The sequence below is a fragment of the Dicentrarchus labrax genome, unplaced genomic scaffold, assembly GCF_905237075.1.
Source record: "Dicentrarchus labrax unplaced genomic scaffold, dlabrax2021, whole genome shotgun sequence".
Taxonomy (NCBI): Eukaryota; Metazoa; Chordata; class Actinopteri; family Moronidae; genus Dicentrarchus; species Dicentrarchus labrax.
The window spans coordinates 17,544,439-17,566,779 of record NW_026136719.1 but is presented as its reverse complement, the minus strand read 5'-3'; the positions used below and the strand labels follow the sequence as shown (position 1 = coordinate 17,566,779).

The window sequence follows — 22,341 nt, the reverse complement described above, 5'->3', positions numbered from 1 at the left end:
GCATGTGCGTCTGTCACCATCCCATTTCATCTCGTCAAATAAGCATCTAGCTGTTGCGGTGAGCATGTCAGTGGATTTATGAAAGATTTCTGATTGGCTGAATCGTAATTGGCACTGTCCCGAGTGTAAACCATTTATGCCAGGTGTCATACAGACTGCATTAAATGTTACACCAAACTGCAATTAAACCAACATTTCCTCAAAGCCACAATATTACACCTCTACATTATTCTGAAGGGTGTCTCTGTCTTATTTGCCTCACCCTTCTCCTCTCCTCTCTCCACCTGCCCTCCTCCTGAAAACATGTGTGGTTTCCTCTTTGGGTCTCACTGTACCTAAAACAAATGCTCTTTCTCATTTTTCCTGTGTTAAATGAACAAACATAAGGACCCCGGTGCCTCATAATAAATTGATTAGAGAGAAGCAGACTCCCACACAGCAACACTGAAAACTAGAGATGTGCAGTGTGCGTGTGTGTTTAGCCTGAGGAGGAGGAGACATACTCTCTATTTCCCCCTAACACACATACACCAACACAGTGACTAAAAATTTATATTTATCCAGTTTAATGGCAGTTCTTGTCTGCTGGTCCACATGTGGTGCCCACCTCTCTGGCAGGGTATGCTCTGACCGATGTTTTGCGGCCAGTGGATGATGTCTCATGACAGCGACAGTGTCGTGGCGTTTCCATATTCGACGCAGAGCCCTCTGTGACTGTTTGGTTTTCATTCTGACGTTCAGTGCCACAGAGCAGAGATTTGGTCTAGGCTGGAGGGGGTGGGGCAGGTCCCATGGGGATGACACAGGGCTAGACGGCCGTGACAGACTGGTGACCTCGGCTTTGTGACGTCATTTGCCTCGTCTGGTCACCATGGCATTCATTTTCCCTACTGTTTAATGAATGAATATAGGGGGCCCAGGCTACTTTATGCAGCAATTGGTGATGTTCTGGTGAAATCTGAGTCCCCATATACAAACAGAAGAAAGCATTATACCAATGTTTAATAATGGCTTTAGTCTAAAACATCCCATCCTCCCATCATCTACTGGGTGTCAAGTCTGCCACACTCCAGTGTAGGTTTAATTAAAAGTGCCATTTTCTTCTTTTTCTCATGCAGGGCGGAACGTTTGACTTTTCTGTTTTACTCAGGTGGTAACAAATGGCAAGCGAGCATTGTTGTGTGAAACAGTAAAACAAAACACACCCTGACCACATATAGGAAGTCAGCCTGAGGTAAGAGCTAGGCTCAAAACGGATACTGACTGTTACAACAGTTTTTCTCCACCTTACATGCCAAGTGCCAATTCTTTGACACGAAATGCTTTGCTTTTCTTCTCTTCTCTTCTGCTACTCTTTTACTCTCCATCAGAGCAATGTTTAAGCACTTTCCCCCCAGAGGCATTCTAAATCACATGCATTTGACAGAAATAAAAGAAATTGCTTCATAGATTAGGTATGATTTTGGCATCATCTCCTCTGTAGATCCAGCGTTGTCCCTGCAACTCAGGCAAGGTGCGTATCTGTGTCAGGAGGAGGTTGGCCATAAAATAGGCTCCTCTTATTGCCTGCTTTTTGTTGGAGCCAGGTGTTTCCTCGTGTTGGATCATGCCCTGATGGGGAACAACAGGCTGCATGGCAGGTGAGAACCAGGTTATTAATGCTAGCGGATAGCTTTTCATTCTCTGGTCTTCCTGTGCCATGAGCAAAAGCTCAGAAAACCCTTGCAAGCAGAGTAGACCGGTAAAATTGCACTCTGGGCTGAGGATTAACACAGGAAGTAGCCCTTGTATGGTGCAGGGGCTCTGTGGATATACTCGTTCCCTCCTAGCAGCACCAGGAGCAGCACAAGTGTGTAGATGACACAGCCTTTGTTTACACTGTAGAGAATATGGGTTTGGAGGAAGGAGAGAAAAGAGAGAGGCGCTGGTCAGGCCAGGGGGAGGAAGGAGGGCACAGACACCAGTCTCATCACTTCCTTCCTTTCTATAGTTTTGTTGTTTTTTTTGCTTTTTTTTTCATGAATCGCCATTGTCAAAACAACAGAAGACAAAAGAGGAAGTGTAGAACTGAGGCATAGGTCCCAAGAAAAAACTGTTTGTATAACAATAATGGATGAAATTTTTAGAAAGTGTAGAAAATAAAAGAGATAGAATGTTTGCTATTTACTGTTGTTAAACTTTGTGTAGATGTAGTCTGTCTCTGTCTCTAGTCTACCAGCTTGGTCTACCCTGCGAGAGCTGCACTTCTTTTTTCTTCCAGACAGTGTACATTAAACAAGCCTGTATGTCTTGACCCTGATCAAGACAGAACACTCATTTCTCACACTCTGCAGACCCCTGGCTTCCTCGGGATAGCTCTGTGTGTGTATTCCTGCACATGTGCTCGTTTATGGTTATACTGTATCTATGTATGAGTTCTTTCCTGTCTTTCACATAGAATTTATATATGACAAAAACGGCAGACTGACACCTGCACCCTCAGTTCTGTGGTCACATTAAAATGTACTTTCACATGACAGATGGCTGTGTGGGCCTTCAACAGGAAGCCTGGCTACACTGTTTCACAATCTCTCTAGAAACAAGAACTGAGTACCCGCACTATGGTGCGCTGTCCGCATTTTGTGTAATGGATGCCAGCTTGTCTGTAGTGGGTACAAGGCGAAGGGAGGGGGTACCCCGACATAAGTGGACCCCTGAGACCTCCTGGAGGGGTAGAGGTGTGGCGAACGTCTGTTTTGGGCATGGCTTGTGTCAGCGTGTTTAGCGTTTGCCTCTGAGGGCATTTATATGCAAATGCTAAACAACCTATTGGGGTGGCTAATTACAGCAGGGCCTTTGTGTGTGCCAGGCAGTGAGAAGCAGGGAGTTTCTAGCACGCCAGGCCTGGACTTCCCCTGCTTGTTTACTCATTGTCTTTCCTTATTACCCCCTCATTGACACTCCCCTTTTGTGTGGCTCTGCCGTTTGCCTGCATGCTGGCTCCTCCCCTTGTGGTGCTGGAGTTAATGTAGTAGATTAAAGAGGCAGCACTCTGGCCCTGTTTACTTCCTCTTTCATCTGGTGGCCCAGCTTTGTTTTACTCTGTAGCCATCCCTCCTGTAGCTTTTGTCTAGCCTCCACCCATTCAGGAAGGATTCAGCCTCATAGTACTCTCTCTCTCCTACACCTAATGCTCAGCTAATTACTTTGGGTGATAAAAATGCATTTAGGTCAGGTTCTAATGCAATGCAAATTTATGAGCAGGCAGAAGCAAATATTAACTTGTAGAGTCACTGATAGTCATTGGCTGGGGACAAAGGTACACCTCCCTTAACTGTCAAATATGATGGTTTTTATGTGCTTTTGTTGTTGCTGCCTGTTTTTTTTTCTCCTTTGTTTTCCGGGATCTAAGCACAATGACAGCATGATACAATGGAAATGTTATAAACTCTATAGGATATCTATCAGAATATATCCTGGTGGAAACCTGTATAAACTGATAAAATTATAGTGCAGTGAAGCCCACATAGTAAGGTAGCCATATTTTTATTATTTGTTAAAACTATAGTCTAAAATGTGAATTGAACAGTTTCTTATCCTCTTCCTGTTGTTACCAATTATATTATTTGTAGTAATGAAACCCCAACCAAGCCCTTGTGTTAAAAGGTGTGTACAGTGTTTTATAATTAGAGAAGAATATTATGAAAAATTGTGTGAAAAAGTGCGCAATCTTTAATAAATGAGTAAAACTGTTTTATGTGTGTGTAAGCAATTGGTGTTTGTGACCTCACGGCATCATCTGGTCATGTGATCAAGGGGTCTGGTCAGCGACAGTCTGGGAAACTGGAATAGTTGTAGTTTTTATACAGTTTTTTGCCTCAGTAGATGATTTGGTCTAATTCTGCTATTATTCCATGTCCACCAAAAATCAACTGCAGCAATACCTCTTTTATTATTTATTATACAGAGTTAGTGTTCCTGAACACGTGTGTGTGTGTGTGTGTGTGTGTGTGTGTGTGTGTGTGTGTGTGTGTGTGTTAGTTCAGCATGTCTTATTATCCACTTGTCTCCTCTATATTCTTAAATCTCTGCTGAATACACAACCATATCAAACTGGCCCTGCTGCATTCCTGTGAAATTATTTGCCTTGTGCTAAAACAAAGAAAGAGGAAGAGAGCAAAAGCCCTGGTTTAGTGTTGCCTCTCACTTCATTTTACCACTTAAGTTTCAACGTTTGTTCCATGGTTTACCACCACTTGTGCCCCTTACTACGCCAATTACACCCCCACTTTCATGTGTTCCCCCTCTGACATACACATACTCGTACATACATACGCAAGGGGAGACTTGGCAGGCCAAGGAAGGCAAGCTGGATCAAAGGCAGTGTGTGAGGGAGCCAGGGCACCTCGTAGAAAACAGCTGCCCCTTGCTGTCTCTGCTTCTCACCCCAGCCTGACAGCAGCCAGAAATATGAGGCCTCTCCAGACCTCTGTCCTGGGAAAAAAAGGACAGGACAGCACACATACACTCAGAAACGCTTTTGTCTCTCCTCGCTCTCCCTCGCTCACCCAGACATACAAAGAAGAAAGAAAGCCGTTTGTCTATGCTCATTCACTCATTCAGCCACAAATAGAAATCTTCGTTTCACATATACACTCCCTCTGCCAACCTCACAAAACCATTAAATTATCACATGCTTGATTTCTCTTTATTGTCTGTTTGTTAAACTCTTTCATTAGCTGTTTTAGTCAATTTGGCGCAATTTGTCTGTCAATCTTACTCTGCGTTTGCCTTTCTCTCCACTTCTCTCCTGCCCTCAACATTGTGCTGGTTCTTTCTGTCAGCTTGGCCTTCCTCAACACTGTCTGAGGGTGCTTTTTCTTTTATACTCTTGTCTCCACCTTTCCTCGCCACATGTCTGGGTTTTCTCTCCCTCTGCTCTGCTTCTCCGGCGTGTTCAAACTCTGACAGAGTTGAGAAAGGCATTCAGCTCCCTAATCCGGGCTCCCTCTATCAGGAATGCTAATACGTGTGATTGTGTGACCCGCTGAAGCCCGGCAACATCTGCAGGAGCCTATGGCGAGCCCCCTCCCTCCCACACCCACCCTGCCCCCTGCCTTTGAGCGTTCACTCGCTGCCATTATTTCATTGTTTCACTTCACGCCTGTGACTGGGCAGTGCAGTTAACCCTCTGCTGCTCAGGGCAGGCTAGCTGCAGTCCTGCACACAGGGCCAGAGGGGTACTGAGGAGGGGTGTATGAGTTTGGGACAGCCCTTTCCCAGGACAGGCCTCCCTCCCTGCCCATCTGGACCCCTACACACAGCTCTACCCCCTCACACTGTTTACTTATGCATTCCACTACTAGTCAGTGTGCATTTGTGTGTTCATACAGTTTAAATGTGTGGTCACTTGTAAGTTAAGGCATTATTGCAGGAATTACCATCTGTATCTCACTGTTTGACATTTCTACATGAGTAGCCTTTGCTTTCTCAGGGACATCAGAAAAAGCAAACTCTTGATAGGATACGATCTGAAGGGATGGTGGTGTTAGCCAATGAAAAACATGTTAATACATTTTCACCCACCTCTTTGCCAGGTATTGGAGTTGAAAGAAATTATTGTTGGGAAAGTGTCTGTTTTCAGTAAGATGAATTACTGGTAAAGCACAACTGTCAAAGTAAATCTGTGTCAGGCTGGAGTGCCTGTGATTGAATTACCTTTCTCCTCAGTCCTGCCTGTACCCCTGCATATGTATTCAAGCTACACCATAGACAAGCAAAAGAGTAGATTGGATTTCTGTGTGCTTCATTCACATCCTAACATTAAGCTATCCTATCTTTAGGATTGCTAGACCTGTCAGAATCCAGTGCATGTAATCTGTTTTTGCTGGACTCCAATACAAAAGTGTAGCCTATATATATCCCATGCACATTGTCGTTTCAGGCCATCAGCTCTTAGATGAGCTCCTTATGTTCATGTTCAGGTGTTAGGTGTCCCTTGTTCAGGTGTTAGCAGTCATTTATTGATGGACATATTGAACTTCCACTTTTTGTACCCCTGTTCCACTCATATTACCTGAAAATAATTTTAACACGTGCAACAGCCCACACAGAATCAGAGCATCTAATTGTCTGTTTGTTTCCTGCCTCAGTGGTAGATATGTCCTTTCAAACTTGTTTCAAAAGCATTACAGAAATTCCACTGACCTAGTCTGAGAGAAGCTACACAAACAGGTAGTCAGGTTTGTACCCAGCTGCAATGTCAGTGGTAACCACTAGGGATCCACATTCAGTGACCATGTATATATCCCTGGCCCTGGAAAATACACACGCACACACACACACACACACACACACACACACAAAATTCTGTTAATGTGGGAACAATGATTTTGTCCGAAAACATGATGAATCATTAAATTTTTGCAAAGCAGGGGCAGTGTTACCATGGGGACATAACGTGATCCATGCTGCTTTGCATATCAACAGAAAAGTTTACAATTGCACTACAACTCTGGCTGCTGTCTAGAGCTGCTATAGGCCAGAGTAGCTTTAAAGAGAGATCCATTCTTTTGGGATCTCTTCCTCTGACCTATGTTGTTCAGCTCAACAGGCAGTTTGTAGTGCACAGATTATTGGCTAATTCAGGATAAATAAAAGTTTTGATGATTTCCTGCATTCTCTTGCTGCTGAAAATATTGTAGATTGTTTTCCACTGCTTTTATGATATTATGAGTTTTCTTACTGTTCTAACTGCCTCTTTAAAAAAAATTCTTTAAAAAAGTTAAATTATTTTGAAATCTGCATTCTAGAAATATTAAACGATATTCTAAATAGTTTCTCTGTGTAAAATCAAGCATTATTTTTTGTGTAATCTTACTAACTTTAGCATCTGTCTTGCTTTGCAAGGCCTAACATAACAGAGAGAACATACTGGTTAGAACTTATTTTAGAGAAAAAAGTGCAAATTATAGTTGTAGAAAATAGTCATGTCTTTTCTCTCAGCCTTTCTGAATGTGCACATGAATATGAAACGCTAAACGTAAACTCTTTGAAAATGTAAATATAGTTCTAATATCTGACAATTTCTGTGTTTTTTTGGAAAATTAATGGGAATGAGTAAGCCCAAGATGATAGGACTGATTTTAAAATAACGTGGCAACGCTATGTCCTGGAACCACATTCAAGCAAAGTGGACCACTACGAATGAACAAACTTTTAACACTTGCAGTTCAACACATCAGACAAAATAGCAATGCCTACTTTTTGTTTTCTTCTATTTTTTGTTCAGATCAGAGTTACAGAATGTTAAACTTAGATTTATAGTTTTTAAAGAGATAGTTAAGATATGTCCATCTGCCTTTTAGTTTAATGTTCTCTGCCGTACTGTGTGACAACAATTTTGCTTGTTCCCTGCAAAAACGATTTAAACTGAATATGAGCCATAGGGGAATATCAGTGGACCTACCCTTCAAGTTCCCATGATGGCTCATTGAAACCAGAGATTGAGGGATGTCCTCCATTTTTAATATCAAACTTCATGCCATAACAGGCCTTCCTATGCTTCATTCAGACTGTGTGTGTGTACATAACACATTCTAATGTGTTATGTACACACACTCTGACATTGTTTTTAATCTGTTCATTCTAGATACATTGTGTCTCACCAATATAAGATAGAAATGTTTGATTGAAATAACTGCAGATTACAGCTCCCCCATTCCATTGTTTACAGACATGTTTCAGGGTTTCAAGACAGTTTAAAAGGAATGGGCTCTACAGAGCCAAATTGGATCTGGGTATGTAAATACTGCTCTGATGTTTAATGAGAAGCAAAGTTAGCTAATTATAGCAGCTCTGAGAAACATGAGGAGGACAGTGGGAAATGTTTCCATCACTCCCTAGCTCTATAGATTACTGCCTAATTGCCTCAATCGAATCAGGCGGAGACATTAGCCAGAGAGGCAGAGAGTGAGAGAGAGAAACATGGGGATAGGGCTGATTACACATATCCGTCGGTGGCTCTTCAGATAATCCAACAGAGGACCAGCAACTCGGGCTCTCTGACATAGCACGAGCCTGTCTATTTTCTTCAGTCTGTATATCTCCCGTGTTCTGCTCCCTTCCCCCAATGCAGTTATGAAGGTGAGGAAAGCAAGGTACTGTAGTCTCTCCTGCCACGCCAACCAGCTGCAGAGGTGATTCATACTCCCATGCGGAAGTTTTTCAACTATAATTACATGTAATTCTGACACATGTTTATGCCTGATTTTACCAGACAGCTTCTCCACTAATGACAAAGTAGTACACAACATCCTCCCAAACATTTGTTACGACAATATTTTTCTACCTTATTATTGTATGTCGTAATTTTAAGTACTAGGTAAAAAACATGCAGTGCTAGTTTGGCTGACCTGGGAGAAGAGACAAATCCTGTATTATGTGCTTTGTCAAATATCAGGAGAGTAAGAGAGTCAAACTTGTGTTCTAAGATTGACCGGATGCTGTGAAGCCCAGCTTGTCTTTCCTCTGATTTATTTATGTCACACTGGAAATAGTGAGAAGGGAAGAAAGTGAGTTTATTTTATTTCTTTTAATTCCTGTAATTCCTGTTATTGGTGGTGCAGGATTAAAAAGGAGAATGTTGTGCAAGGCTGTTCGATGTGTGTCCTGCTTATATTTTGTAGGCAGGGTGGGGGAAATAAGAAGCTCCATTGGATCTGTTTCATCCTCAGAGCACAGTGATATTGAGGTCAGCTGTCCAAAATGATCTCATGTTAAGGAATTGGCGAGTCAGCAGGGTCAGAGCAGAACCGCCATGACGACACTTTCTCCACGGTGATAACGCTGCCCTCCTTTCCCTCCCCTTCACTTCCTCTGCATGGGAACAGCAGAGAGTAGTCTGAACTGTTTGTGCCCTTTTACTCTGGGGTAAAATGGGTACTGGCTCACAGTATCAGGTGAAGATGGTCTCAATTAAGATTAATTGGATCTTTACAGTTCTGCTGATCCAAAACTGCATAGCTAATCCTTCCATCTACTTTAATCCTAAACAAACATCTGGAATGCTGAAAATAGCCAACAGAAAATAGTTACTTCCTGGATGTCATGGTGGTGTAAACGGGTGCCTGAACAATCCTTCCTTCAGTTTCCCAGGCAGAATGCCATGGAGCATGGCGTAAGAACTGCACGTAGGAGGAGTTCTATGTGGGGAACCCAGGCCCCAGCAGAGTCCTTTTTAACAGTTCCGTTGGGAAAGTAGGCACTGTAAACAGATAATGGCGCTCATGCAGAAAGGCCCGGAAGTGGGAGGTCTCACTTGTCCAGACATTTAGAATGGGCACTCTGGGTGTAAAGTCATATGGGAGTGAATGAGATGGGCATTTTGCATCAATTTTGCTGCTCATTTACATTCCACTTCTCCCTGCCATTGGGTTCAGTGTAGGTTGACTTTGCTGTATGGATGAAATATCAACGACTGCTTTATCAGCTGTTGAGCCAAATATTGTGGACGCATATTAAGCAGAGCTTAGAAAATGTGTCTGTGTTGCTCTCAGGTCATGCACACCAGTCTCAGGTGACTGTCTGTAAGTAGGCTAGAGCTCATATCTCTTTTCTATCCTAAAATCAGTCACATACGACCCAGCTCCTTCACTTTCTCACTCTCACACTACTTTCTCACCCTTTCTCTCTGTCTCCCTCTCTCTCTCACACACACACATGTTACCATAATTTATGGCTGCCGGGTCCTTGATCAATTGATAGCAGGGAATCCTTTGGTAAATAGAGTTTTAGACACATTGCCAATAGACCTGGGCTATTGATTGGTGTGTAAATTAAAAACTTAATCAGGTCTCTGAGATAAGATTTATCTCCGCCCCAAGCAAATTACAGGGCTGACTTGGAGACATAAAGGCAGGCCAGTGGGCAGATGAGCACTGCCCCTTCGTGGGTGCCAAGTCTGGCCACGATTCCCTGTCCTGTTCCCGTTTCACTGCTGGTGCCGTTCTCCACCACTTCTAGGCTCACTTCCCTCTTGTGGAATAGACCGTGAAGACTTTTAGTGTTGACATAATGGATGAAGGATTTTCTTGTAGTCTTTAGTTAGAACACGACTGACTTAGACTAACACAGTTTGAAGCATCTGGTGGGCATATTTATCCAATATGTCTTATTGTTCCATGATCCACTTTTAGTATAGCTGACCCAAGTGGGAAGTTGTTTTATTTCTTTATCATTTTGTTCTGTTTAGCACTTTGTCTTGTTCAGTCTTGTCAATACCCCCCTGCCCCCCTTTCTCTTTTTCACTGTGTGTTTAATCACTTACTTTCATTGCTGCCTGTGATGAAATATGTAAATCATTACACCCAGATTTTATTTCTTCAATAATATTCTCATCTTGTTGAGGTCATTTTACGCCACAATAAATTCATGCACATTCATACGCACATGCAGTGTTGTCTATATTTTATATGTATTAAGACAATCCTTGGGATTGCACATTGATCAGTATATGGATTTCCACAGTAATTGCTGAGGGAAATTTTCTCTGTCTCTACTCTTCTTCATTATTAATATTGGGAAATGGGTGTACATTCAAAATGTCTCTGAGTATAGTTTCATCTTAAAATAACGAGGGCACTTTTAATTCATGCCAGCTAATACAGAGTAGCATGCATACGGAGAACTGGGCTTTCCTCGGGTTTTACAGATAAGAAAGACACTCTCACTAAGGATCCAGGGATAGGTACCTCACAGGTATCTGTCTGGATCTTTTAGTCGGTAATTAAAACATACATTTTTTTCCCCTTGTGATTAAGGCTGGTATTAGGCTCCTCTCAGGGATTATAGCACTTCCCATTATCTCTGGTTATAGTCCTCATATACAAAAGCCATAGAAATGACATTGACCCAGAGAGGGAGAGACATACAGTGAGAGAGGAAGATGGAGAGCAGACAGTTGAGGAGGTCATAAGTCCATTAGCAGATAACCATGAATATACATAAATATAATAAAGTGTGCAACACCCATGAGGACTGTTATATTGGCGGTGAATATATGGACATTTTGGGTATGTGAAGTGTTAGAGGTCCCCAAAAGAGCCATGCAACCCAACTTATCCAGTGGCTACATAATGATGGCCAACCTTTCTCTTTGTCTAGTTGTGGGGGAGGCTGAGACCATCAGTAATAGGCTTTTTGCCTGATAAGCCCGGAAAATACTCGTTTAGTTAGTGAAAGTGCAGAGGGATCCTGGCCTGATAAACCCGCTGTTTCCGTCTGTAATACCCAACAGCTAAAATCAATAGTTGGGATAATTCTCCCGCTAGTCGTCCAGTCTCCTTTATCTGCAGCCTTCCTCAACCCATGTACATGGGGGTGGTGGTTAGCTGGAGTATGCCCCCGTGTATATTAGAGGTTATTTAGTTACATTTACATATAACTTTGCTTTTTGTGAATGTTGCTTGCATTTGTCTTAAATGCCATTTTCAGCACCACAATGGCTGAGACTACTGCCAATTGCTTGCTTTAAACCTCTGATATTTTCCAACTGTTCCCTATCCAGTGTGCCAGCGTTGGCACAGAGTTTACTGGAGGGCACACACATGGTAATATCCACGGTTTTAATGGTGCTCCTGATGTGGGTCCAACTCTCGGCAATCAGCTCAGGTGTTGTCTCCGAGTGAGTGCATGTATAAATCTGGTGGGAGGAAGTGGCTGTCAGCACTAATTCAGACCTGCTAAGAGCCCTATGCTCTGTCAACATAAGCTCTATATGTTCTGACACAGGTGCTTGATTAGGCTTAGAAATACAGCACAGGTACTGCCTCTGACACAACCATGGGATTAAAAGGTTCCGACAAGAGACAAAAGAGGTCCCTCATGGATTTATAATGGGAGGTGCAAAAGTTTGATGACGGCTTTAGGCCAAAACCGTTTTTACACTTGTCTGAATTCTATGTACGGTGCTAGGAGGTGAAGTTGCACCAGAACGCATGATCTGGCATGGTGAAGAATGGAGAATTCCCCTCATATCACAACCCCACTGTCCCACTTTAGCCAGTGTTATCATTTTGCTGGCAGGCTCTCCCAGAGTTAGTTTCTGTATAATCTCTCTGGCCATCACAGCACTGCCGTAAAATACAGCCTCAGGTGTTAGTAGGCAGGGTGGTTAGCCTGCGACACCGTTACCTAAAGTGCAGTGTATTAAAAAGCAGTCAGGGCCCTGGATCACAGTATATCACAAGGGAGAGGCAGCGATAAGGCCTGCCTGCCCGCCCGCAGATCAATGAAGGTTACTGACATCATATCACAAAGTGAAAGCGAGTGCTGCACCCCTAGCTATTTATCAGCTGTGGATCGGACATGAAAGGGGTGGAGGGGAGAGAGGACAAGACAGGACAGCACTTTTCCCCCTTGTTGGGGGCTCAAGCCCTGGCTCCTCCTCTCCTACCCTATTGCTGACTCCTCCCCTGGACTGCTGTGGCTCCCATATGGGCAATAGCAAGGAGGCTAGAACTGCTAGTATTGAGTGAGGCTTAAGATTGACAGTGACAACTTTCAGCACTGGAAACGAAATTAGCAACAACACAGTATTTTTCTCTTGTGTTCTCTGTGTCTCTGTCACTTCCTTCTTCTCTATTTATGTATATGTGGGTGTGTAACCATACTGCCTTCACTATAAGTTGAATTCAAAAAAAATTTTTTTTATCATCATGATAGATATTGGGCCTTCCCTTCTTCCCCAGTTTTCATTCTTTAATCTGCATTTTCCTTGAAGCACCACAGGCCAGTGTATGTCAGCACAGTCAAGATAGCTTCAACCACTGTACACATATCTTTTCTTCTTCTCTTTACCTTTCCACAGCTTTATCAGTCTAAAGCATTATATATCATAATGCCCCTATTCTCCTTACTTAGGTCTGCATTAGTATGGTAGTATTCAGCTGTGTGTGTGCGCACAAATGCACTTTTGCGTGTCCATGCGTAGGGGATCATGCTTACAGGTAGTGTATGACTTCCATTTATCAGCTGCCTGGGGCACAATGTGGAGGATTTCCCCCAATGGGTTAGTGTGTAACTGCTCTGTCAATACATGCTTGTCAAGGCTGGGAGAGTGCGGGGGAAAAAGGCCCCTCACTCCAACGCACTGAAGCCACTTATTGAGCAGCCAATAGCTATTTACCTCTTGACGGTGGCAGGCTGAGAGGGGGCCCAGCCCGGCAAGAGGAACTCTGTGGCTCATTCTCCACTCCCAGGACTTCACTGCTGCTAGCTTGCTCTGAACCAAGCCCATCCTGAGCCAGGAAGCAGAACCAGTGGCTCAGACAGGAGACAGGGAGGTCTGTGTTTATGTGGAGCAGGTTGTCCTCTCCTGGCTCCTGGTCTTTGCCGGTACTGGCTGTGTGTGCAGCTTGCTGCTGTAAAGCCCTGCTTCCTCTCTGGAATCTCGGTGTTGACAGAGAGCATCTGGGCCCTGGGAGAGCTTCCAGCCTGCTGGGTCCTCACATGTACACACATGGAGGGAGGGATGGAGGGATGGAGGGGGTAGAGTAAGAGAGGTAGAGCGCAGCTTTCAGTTAATACACTGTATACCATCTCTGTATATTCTTAACCTATACATGCTCGATGACCTGCCCATAGACCTATATCTCAGTCTGTTCCCCTCCTCCTTTCACCACAAGCATCTGAAGGTGGTATGTTTTATGAATGGGTGTTTTGATGGGTGTATCTTTTATCCTAGCCCACTTTGATTCAACAAAGAAAAGAATGTTGTCAAGAAGGTGTTCATCTTTCCTCTTCCCCTTTTGTTTTCTTAGACCTTCTTGCTCTGGTGAAAATCCCCCTTTTTTGTGGGCTGTGCAGATCCCTGCACTGTATGTTGGAATTGTTGGTCGCCTGTCAGGACATGTCCCATATACCTGAGTCACAGAAGGATTAGTTAACCCTCACAGTACTATTGAGGAAGTCTGCCAAACCACGCACAGCTGGGGTTTAGCTAAGGGATTGAAGAGGAAAGAGGAAAAGTAAGTTTGTACAGTTAAAAATGTGCCATACATACCTATCAGGCTTTATTACTTAAAGAAATTCTCTCATATAGCAAAATTGTAAAATGTATTTCATGTATATTAAACTGAAATGAGACTTAACATTTTCACAAAGTAAGCCATACAAGAGCAGCACAGCGAGATGTCCCGCTGTTAAAGAACAGCTGTACAAACAAAGAGAGGGGGGGAAAAAAAACAAGAAAAACACATTATATCAACATTTAACAACAGTTGCTCTGTAATCTGGTATTACTTCCACAAGCAAAGGAGGGGCCTGTGTCAGGCCAAAGTGAACTTGGATACTGTTGTGGCAGGAGGAAGCCAAGTGCTTTCGAGAGGTTAGCCCGAGATGTGAAGGTCTACAGACTCATCTTAATCCAGGAGGCTTGTACTTAATCGCTTTTGATGTGCATGTGAACATGACCTGCTTCAACATTCCAGCCCTGACCATACCAAGTTCAGAAGACCAGGGCAAGACTGAGCAGAGGGGAGGGGCTGAGGGGAACGGGGTGGTGGGGGTGACTTCAGCTTGCACTAATTGGTTGCCAGTCTTGTCTATACTGCCTGGGGCAAAAGGAATACCCTGCCCTCAGGCCACCACCCCCAATGTCTTCCAACTGTCCTCTTCTAAACTCCCTTTCTCTTCTCCTAGTCCTCCCATGTCCCCACAATTTAGTATGTGTCTGTGTGTGTGCTTGTGTGCGCACGTGCATGTACGTGCTATACTGTGTAAGCTGGCACATTATTAAGGGGAATTCCAGTGAAAGAGAGAAGTTGAACAGAGAAGGGTCTGTCCCCTGGATCTGCAGTGGGTGGCATCCCAGCATTCTTCTTTGTGAGTGATTTCTGCCCACAGTGACCCTGTGTATTTCTCTGGTCCTCAGTGTTATATTACTGGCTGATGGCACATAGGACTCCTATATGGAGCATGAGAACTCCCATCTGCCTTGAGTTCACTGAACTTATTGTGGAAGTCTGTGAAGACTTGGAACTGTTGTCAAGCCAGGCTTCGGGAGACTAAGTTAGAAAGATTTGGCTGAGGCGGGCTAGGGCTTTGCAGCCAGGCAGTCATCCAGAGTGACAGAGCACAAAGATGGAAAGGGAAAGCTGAGGGTAATAGGAGCAACGGGGTATTAACAAATGAGAAGTCATGACTTGGCATCTGTGAGTGTAGTTCACACACAAACGCATGCACACACTTTGGTATATTGAGGAGAAAAGGCTGGCACACTGTAACATCTTGCCAAAGCATTGGAGAGAAGTGCAGGCTGTGCGTCTGCCTCTTCCTGTTTGGTCCGTGTGTGTGTGTGTGTGTGTGTGTGTGTGTGTGTGTGTGTGTGTGTGCGTGTGCGTGTGTGCGTGTGCTGTAGAGTGGTTCAGGTGCGGTTAATGTTGGCACCAGATCTCCAGGCCCGCGGCAATAAACAACAGAGCAGGCAGGAGGCCAGATGCAACTCCACAAACTTTTAACCTCTCCCTCAGCTAATCCCTCGCCACACTAGTAACTCTTTCTTTTTTTAACTCATTCTTTCACCTCTCACTCTCTCTCTCTGTTCTTTATTTCTCCTCCCACTGCCTTCTCTTCTTTCTTTCTCTCTCTCTCCTTTAGTCCCACTCTCCTTTTAAGTGAAGTCAGTGTGCTGACCTCTAAATAAAGGCTGGAACACTACAGCTGTTACCAACTTCAAACAGCCAATGGCTCAGAGTGGAGCCTGTGTGAGTGTTAGGGGTAGAAATAATGTGCCTATTAAAACTAACTTAGAGCCCTCTTTACTCTCAAGGCTCCCTGGGTCTAAGTTGACCACACTAAACCAGGCTTGATACTTATTTCAGCTCAGCCGAGACAATCGCAGTGCAGCCAGCCCTAACCCAGCCCAGTGTGAGATAAAGAATGAGCTGAGACAAAGACACTGTTCATTTTGAGTCCGCAGTATCTGTATGATTTCCACTCTTTGATATGATCTTTCCATGGTGGAGGGCAGTAACAAAGGGTCACCTACGCTTCCTCACATTAGGCGCCAGTTACATCATTTGACTGTACGTCACCTAATGTAGCCTCATGCAAAACCACTGAGGCCCCCAAATCTTGTACTAGTGGTTAGTTCTCTGTTCAACACCGTGCTTTTATATTTCTTTTTCCTGGCACATACAACAGGTAAATGCAAAAGGAATAAAGAACAGTAAGTTCACCAGGGCACAGTAAATTTTTTAAACAAATGAATGTGTGCTGGTCATTGTAGTTATTAGTTAGATCTAAATCAGTGGAAAAAGTTAACCTCTGTATTCATGGAACAAGTTAGGCTGACAAAACCCAGGTCTGGTTCACAATGAATCATCCACCTCAAGCCCATATTAATAGAACTTGTAAAAATGGAGACTGTGTTTTATCCAAACACTGACAGAATGTCTTTATGATATAAAGACTGAGCCAGAACCAAAATGGAAAGCATCAGGATTAGTCACCCCACTCCCATGTTTGTTGTCTCTTGTTATAAAGGGAAGGGTTTCATGATTTATAATACTTAAAGACAGTTTTCATACCTTGACCTATCCCCCTTATCGTAAGTAACTTTTAGATTTAGATTCTCAGTCTTTGTTGCCCTATAAGGCCAGCTGCCCTTTTTACTGGGTTAACCTGTTCCCAGTGAATGCTATTGCCTACCAAAGCCCCTTATTTACTTAGGACACAAGCAGCGTATAAAAATAAGCAATAAAACATCACAGGCCAGTTTAGTAAATTTGTGTAAAACATAGTTATGCAATTTGTTTAAAACCTTGCCTGAAGTGTAATTCAATAATGAAATGACCATGTAGTACTTTTTGTATAAGCATGAATCTATGTTTAGAACACCAAAATACTGTCCAGCACTTGATTTAATTATGCTCTAATGTTTGTCTGTAGTAAACCACACTCAACCCAAATTAGATGTTATAAGCTAGTTGTTATGACATTTGTATGTCACCCTTGTTGCATATTAGTTACTGCACATCTCGCTCTTGAATGCTTGTACTTGTATTTATAGACATTATTTTCTGCAGCTCCTCCTTGTTTGTTGTGGGTGTGTGTGTGTGTGTGTGTGTGTGTGTGTGTGTGTGTGTGTGTGTGTGTGTGTGTGTTTTGTGCATACGGGTGTCTGTGTTTGTGTTTTTCCCTTGAGAAAAATAATTACAAGTTGTACGGGTTGTCATTATGAGCCTGGCTGTCCGGCCTTCCCCCTGACTGCATGGCTGCAATAGGTTAATTACATGTCTGCTGTTGATGATGTCACCATATTGGCAACTTTTCCCAGGCATGTGGACGCAGACTTGCTTAAGCAGACCGGGACTGGGTCTTGACAATCCCTAAGTTGCGATAGCCGCTTTAGGCATTTCCCCCTTTTTTGTGTGTTATTCTTATTTTAGGAAACTTGTGTCAAAGAGTTTTTAGGGACTGTCTTAGTCATCTTCTCCAGAGAATCATCTCTGCTTGTAGCCTTCTTCCTCCTGATGTTCAGTGTATGTCTGAAATTTAATTTATTAGATTGTGTATGTGGCTATTTAACCTGCCTGTCAAAAAAAATAGAGCTCTAACAAGAATGGACTTGTGCCAAAACATATATAGGAAAAAATTTACATATGATGCGCTTGTGTGACTCATATCATTCTAGAGTTTCACAAGTAGAAGGGAGTATGAAATAAGTTGTGTAGTAGTATTGTGAGTGAGTAGTATTATTCAAGCACAGGTACATGTAGAATGCATTCCAGGCTGTAGTGGGTGAATGAGCAAGTCGTGGAATGGACCTTACATTCCTTCTGGAACACCTGAGAGGTTAGGCGGATGGTGATTGCAAGCTAAGAGAATGCTGAGTGCAAATCTCTGTCGACAAGCTGTGCCTCCTGCTCTGGTCCACCTGGGGAATGTGTTACCTAATGGGCCACAAAACTGCCTGGAGACCACAGCTCTCTTATCGCTGATATTAGATGACCCTGCAAAAAAACAGGAATCCATCATGAAGAATAAGACCCTTGCAGAAAAGTAGGATTGAAGGCTTTTCTCTTTTTCTGTGGACAGAAGGAAAGAATGGTAGGTAATGTTATCTTGTTCACAGTTACAAGAATCCTGCTTGCAGAGGCTATGGGTTTCGAGTTTCTAATATGTATATAAAGTTTCCCTGCACAATGGATCTTTTGTCTAGAGCAAACTGAACGCTCCCCCTCCTTCTTTTCCTCCCTTCTCTTGTAAAAAAATGCATTCATGTGCTTGTGGGGCTGTGAGGACTCAGGTTTCTGCTATCTTTGTGTGCCATGTCGTCACTCGCCCCCGCGAGCTGTAATGTGCATCTTGCACAGGCAGGCGCACTGCCAGGGCTGCTTCCAGCCATGGATTAGGGAGAATCCAGGAAACAACGGACTCCTGACAAAACAGCAGCATGACAGGTAACTGAAGTTGCACTGGGGAGAGAGGAGGCAGACGATAATTACAGAGTTTTTTGTTTTCTGGGCACTCTTAGCTGGCTACTTAAGTGCCTGATCTGAAATCTGTGCCTTGTAATTACAGTAGTGGGCCCCATTAGGGCAGAGGTCTTGGTGGGGATTATTCTCCTTCTCTTCTTTCCTCTGTATGTGTGTGTGAGACCTCCCCACCTCCTCCTGCGTCATGTAGAAACCACAGCAGTCAGAGCAGGAGGAGGAGCAGGAATTAGCCTTCCTCTTGTCTGACTGTCCTGTGTGTGTGTGTGTGTATGTGTGTGTCACATTCACACTTGCTGTCCAATCTCAGAGCCAGAGATGACAGTACCACGACCAGTACTTAGTGTGTCTGCCTTTACTTTTCCCTCCTCCCTCTCCCTCTCTCCAGCTCCGTAATACCTTTGCTCCTCGTGCTGACGCTGAGAGATTTGTGTTGATTATGACAGGGTTGTCACAGTGATGAGTGTGCGGCATGGCGTGTGTCATGTTGAGTTGACAGGGACCTTTGGCATGGCGTCTGTGGAGATGGGTTGTGGCTCTCGGTGAAGCTGGCCTAAACACCACCAGAACTGTGTCACCAGGTTGATGGAAGAAGGCCAAGAGATTTGCTGGTGGAGTTCAGAGGATAAATCTTGGCAATTGCTTGGCACACAAGACACACACAACCAGACAGAGAAATGCTGAAACTGAGTGAATGAAAAAAGAGAAATGAAGACAAAAACAGTCATTTGACTTGGAGATGGGGCTTAATGTGGGTCAACATAGAAGAGGTCATCAAACGCCTCCAACTTCTAGGCACAGAAACGCAAATCTAGGAGTCAACATTAGATAGATCCTGCCTCTTTAAGCTGCTAGCCCTCCTAATAGATTCTTAAGCACTGGTTTTAGTGCATGTTAAACCAGGATTACCCAATCAATTACGGTCAGTACAAACAAGGATTACTTAAAACAGTACATTTTTCTTGTTGAGAGGCTAAAAGCAGGGTAAATGGAAGCAGTAGCGCTGCTGTTGATGCGAAGAGCAGTCACGATGGGGTCATGATGACCCCAGACATGGGCACCACAGGAAGGAGATGAATCCTTTTTTTTTAATTGATGAATTCAGGGAACTTTGTAGAGGATCCCCTAAATTATTTTGCAAATGTTTGGTAAAATCTAGGTTTTAATTTTGCATTTCCTTAATGTGGCAAATTTTGCTTTCAAAGCATTGACACCAGGCACCATCTACCAAATCAGCTGGGTAGATGATTGAGCTATTTTATTTCCCAGTATATATATACTGTATATATGCAAGTATGTGTTTCTGATGTTGCCCAGCCAGACTGTGTTAAGAACAAGAGTTATTCAGTGGGTGTGGAGGATTGTGAGAGTTGATCAATCCTCAAACTCACATACTCGCCCTTTCTCTGAACCCGGCTTTTGTTTACATTTTAATCACAATCAACAGCTGTAACCTCCTTCACAATACCCAGCAAGTAAGGACATATATACTTGCCAAACCAGATCCCTGCGCTCATGTGTGTCTGTGTTTGCTCTCTCCCGAGTGAACCACCACACACCCCTTAGATACCGAAAATACATCTTAGAAGCCAGTGTTTTATAATGCTAGGTTTGAACATGATTGGTTGAGTAGCTGCCTGTCATTTGTGAACCAGAGCTATTGTCTTGGAGTCCTGAGACAGCAGTAAGTGTGTGTCATTAGATAGGATATTCAGTGGCTTTGAATGGGCTTATGTGTCATCTTAACCTCTGCACATGTGTCAGTCCGTCTTTAGAGAGCCGCCAAGGATGTGAAGAATTCTGCAGTATCTTACACAGTCAGAGCTCTTTGACTTCTTTCTGTCTCCCTGTCTCTAACACAAACACACACACACACACACACACACACACACACACACACACACACACACACACATTCCCCCTCTCATTCAGTTTTCCCCATGTTGTCAGTCAGTGCTGAGTGACTGGTGACTAAGAGCCCTCTCCTGTGTAAAAGGTCAGCAGGCTCCTTGGAAAGAAAGAGTCAGCTGTCTTTTTTGAAAGCAACTGTTCTCAGAGCATTCAGTTTGTCAGTCAGTCAGTCAGTCAGTCAGTCGGTCAGTCAGTCAGTCAGCCATTTCTAATCACAATACGCTGTTAATGGTGGAAAACGATGGTGAGACATTGGGGTCTAGACAGCATTGGTTACAGGAAAAACTTAAGGCTTAAAGTGACTAAGAATCACCTTTTTATGACCATTGCCAGACAGAAAAAGGCAAGGTGTACTGTTCCCCAGTAGTGTTCATGGCATTACTGCCATTATCATAAGCTGCTGTTTCACTTCATCAAATTATGTTTCTACTTAGGCTTAATTGTTATTGGTCCCTCTCTTTGATTGGCTGCGTGACAGAAAAAGGGTATGGAACACTGGCCTGTTTTATGTGATTATGAAACAAATGTTAGTGCAGTGCTGCTAAGTTCTAGTTTTTATGGTTATATGAAAGAAACTCACCAAATTAGCAAATTCAAACACAATTCAAAGGTAAAACAACCCCCTCCCCTTCCAAAAAAAGATGACTGTTTGTCCCCATTTTGAAATGAATCTTACTTAATTAAGAAGCAATGAGAGTCCACAGATAGCATTCCTTAATTAGCTTAAGCTGACTGCTGTAACCAGATCCAGTGCATTAATGACAACACAGCCCCTGTGAAAAGCATCATTGTTCTCAAGATAATTGTCCTTTTAGTTAACGCGGCCCGGGAAGGGCTCTCCTTGTTAGAGGAGCTGGCTGGGACCAAGGACAGCCGGAGGCAGGGAGGGGACCGGGACTGATACTGGCCCAGTGCCCGTTGTGACAAGCCCACTTGTGCCCTCTGCTGAAATCCCCTTAGTATGCAGTGGAATTAGCTGTCCCCAGGGTGTGGCACCAGGGGGTTGGTCATTAATTATATACCCTGAATCTTAACGAATGAGGAGCAATCAATAAAATAAAGCAGATGTATGCAAATAGCATGCTGATTATACTGCCTAATGACATGTCATGTTGTTGGCAGGAGAGAGCTGAGGGGGGAAAGGAAGGAAGGAGATGGGGATATAAAATGAGTCAAAATGCCACTCTTGTCTCATGTTGAAAACACTCATGTGTTCAGATGTAAACATTGTAAATTATTTTACTACGTTTTTTGTTGCAGTAGATTTGAGCAGTGTTTTTTGGGCTATGAACCTGCTGTGTTTCATTAGCTCATTAGATTCTATTTCAGATCTTATCATTGTCGTTTTATGTTTCTCTGTGAGAGGTGCAGTGACTGCCAGCCAGGAAATGGTGTGAGACTTCAGGGTTGGGTCGGCTAGAATTTGAGCAAGATAGGGTAAACTCTGGTGGAGTCTGAACTGTTGGGGTGTTAGTGGCACTGCTGATAAGGACTATAAGGGAAAGGAGGAGAGGTTAGTTCACCTGCTTGGAACTCTGCCCCTGCACTGAAATCTCCATTGTATCCAGCCAGCTGGAGCTGTTGGAAACTCTATACCTGCCTTTAAGCAGAGAGGGAGGGCAGCCAAGAATTAACTGCTGCCTCATCCTGGCAGCCGCCAAGGATGCTGTCTGCCTCCATTCATGGCGAGCATGAGAGGGCAAAGAGGAAAGAACAGAAAGGGGAGGGGAAAGAAACAGTGCTGGCAATGTGTGTCACAAAAACCTGAAAGAAATTAGGAAGAAAAAGGAATCAGCATCAAGAATAATGTATCCTGCTTGGGCTCTGTACAGCATATGTGGAGATTTTGGCAACACAATAGAAGTACAATAGGAACATGCTCATCTGCACATTCTCAAAGAGAATACAGCTCATATTGGTGAGTAGTGTCAATTTCATGGCCCATCTATGCTTC

The 22,341-nt window shown here is 43.6% G+C and overlaps 1 protein-coding gene across 8 annotated transcripts in view; it reads left to right on the top strand.

Moving 5' to 3' along the window:
- Positions 1-22,341, top strand: part of zfhx3b (zinc finger homeobox 3b) — a 235,246-nt gene that overhangs the window by 104,534 nt on the left and 108,371 nt on the right. Inside the window, exon 1 of one of the 8 annotated variants that reach the window (XM_051378277.1) lies at positions 1,506-1,640. The exons of 6 other annotated variants lie outside the window; for them this stretch is intronic. The gene's annotated coding sequence lies outside the window, so the exon portion shown is untranslated. Of the gene's footprint in view, positions 1-1,505; positions 1,641-18,358; positions 18,444-22,341 lie in introns of those variants that run through there. One more of the 8 variants, XM_051378276.1, reaches the window with a different exon arrangement.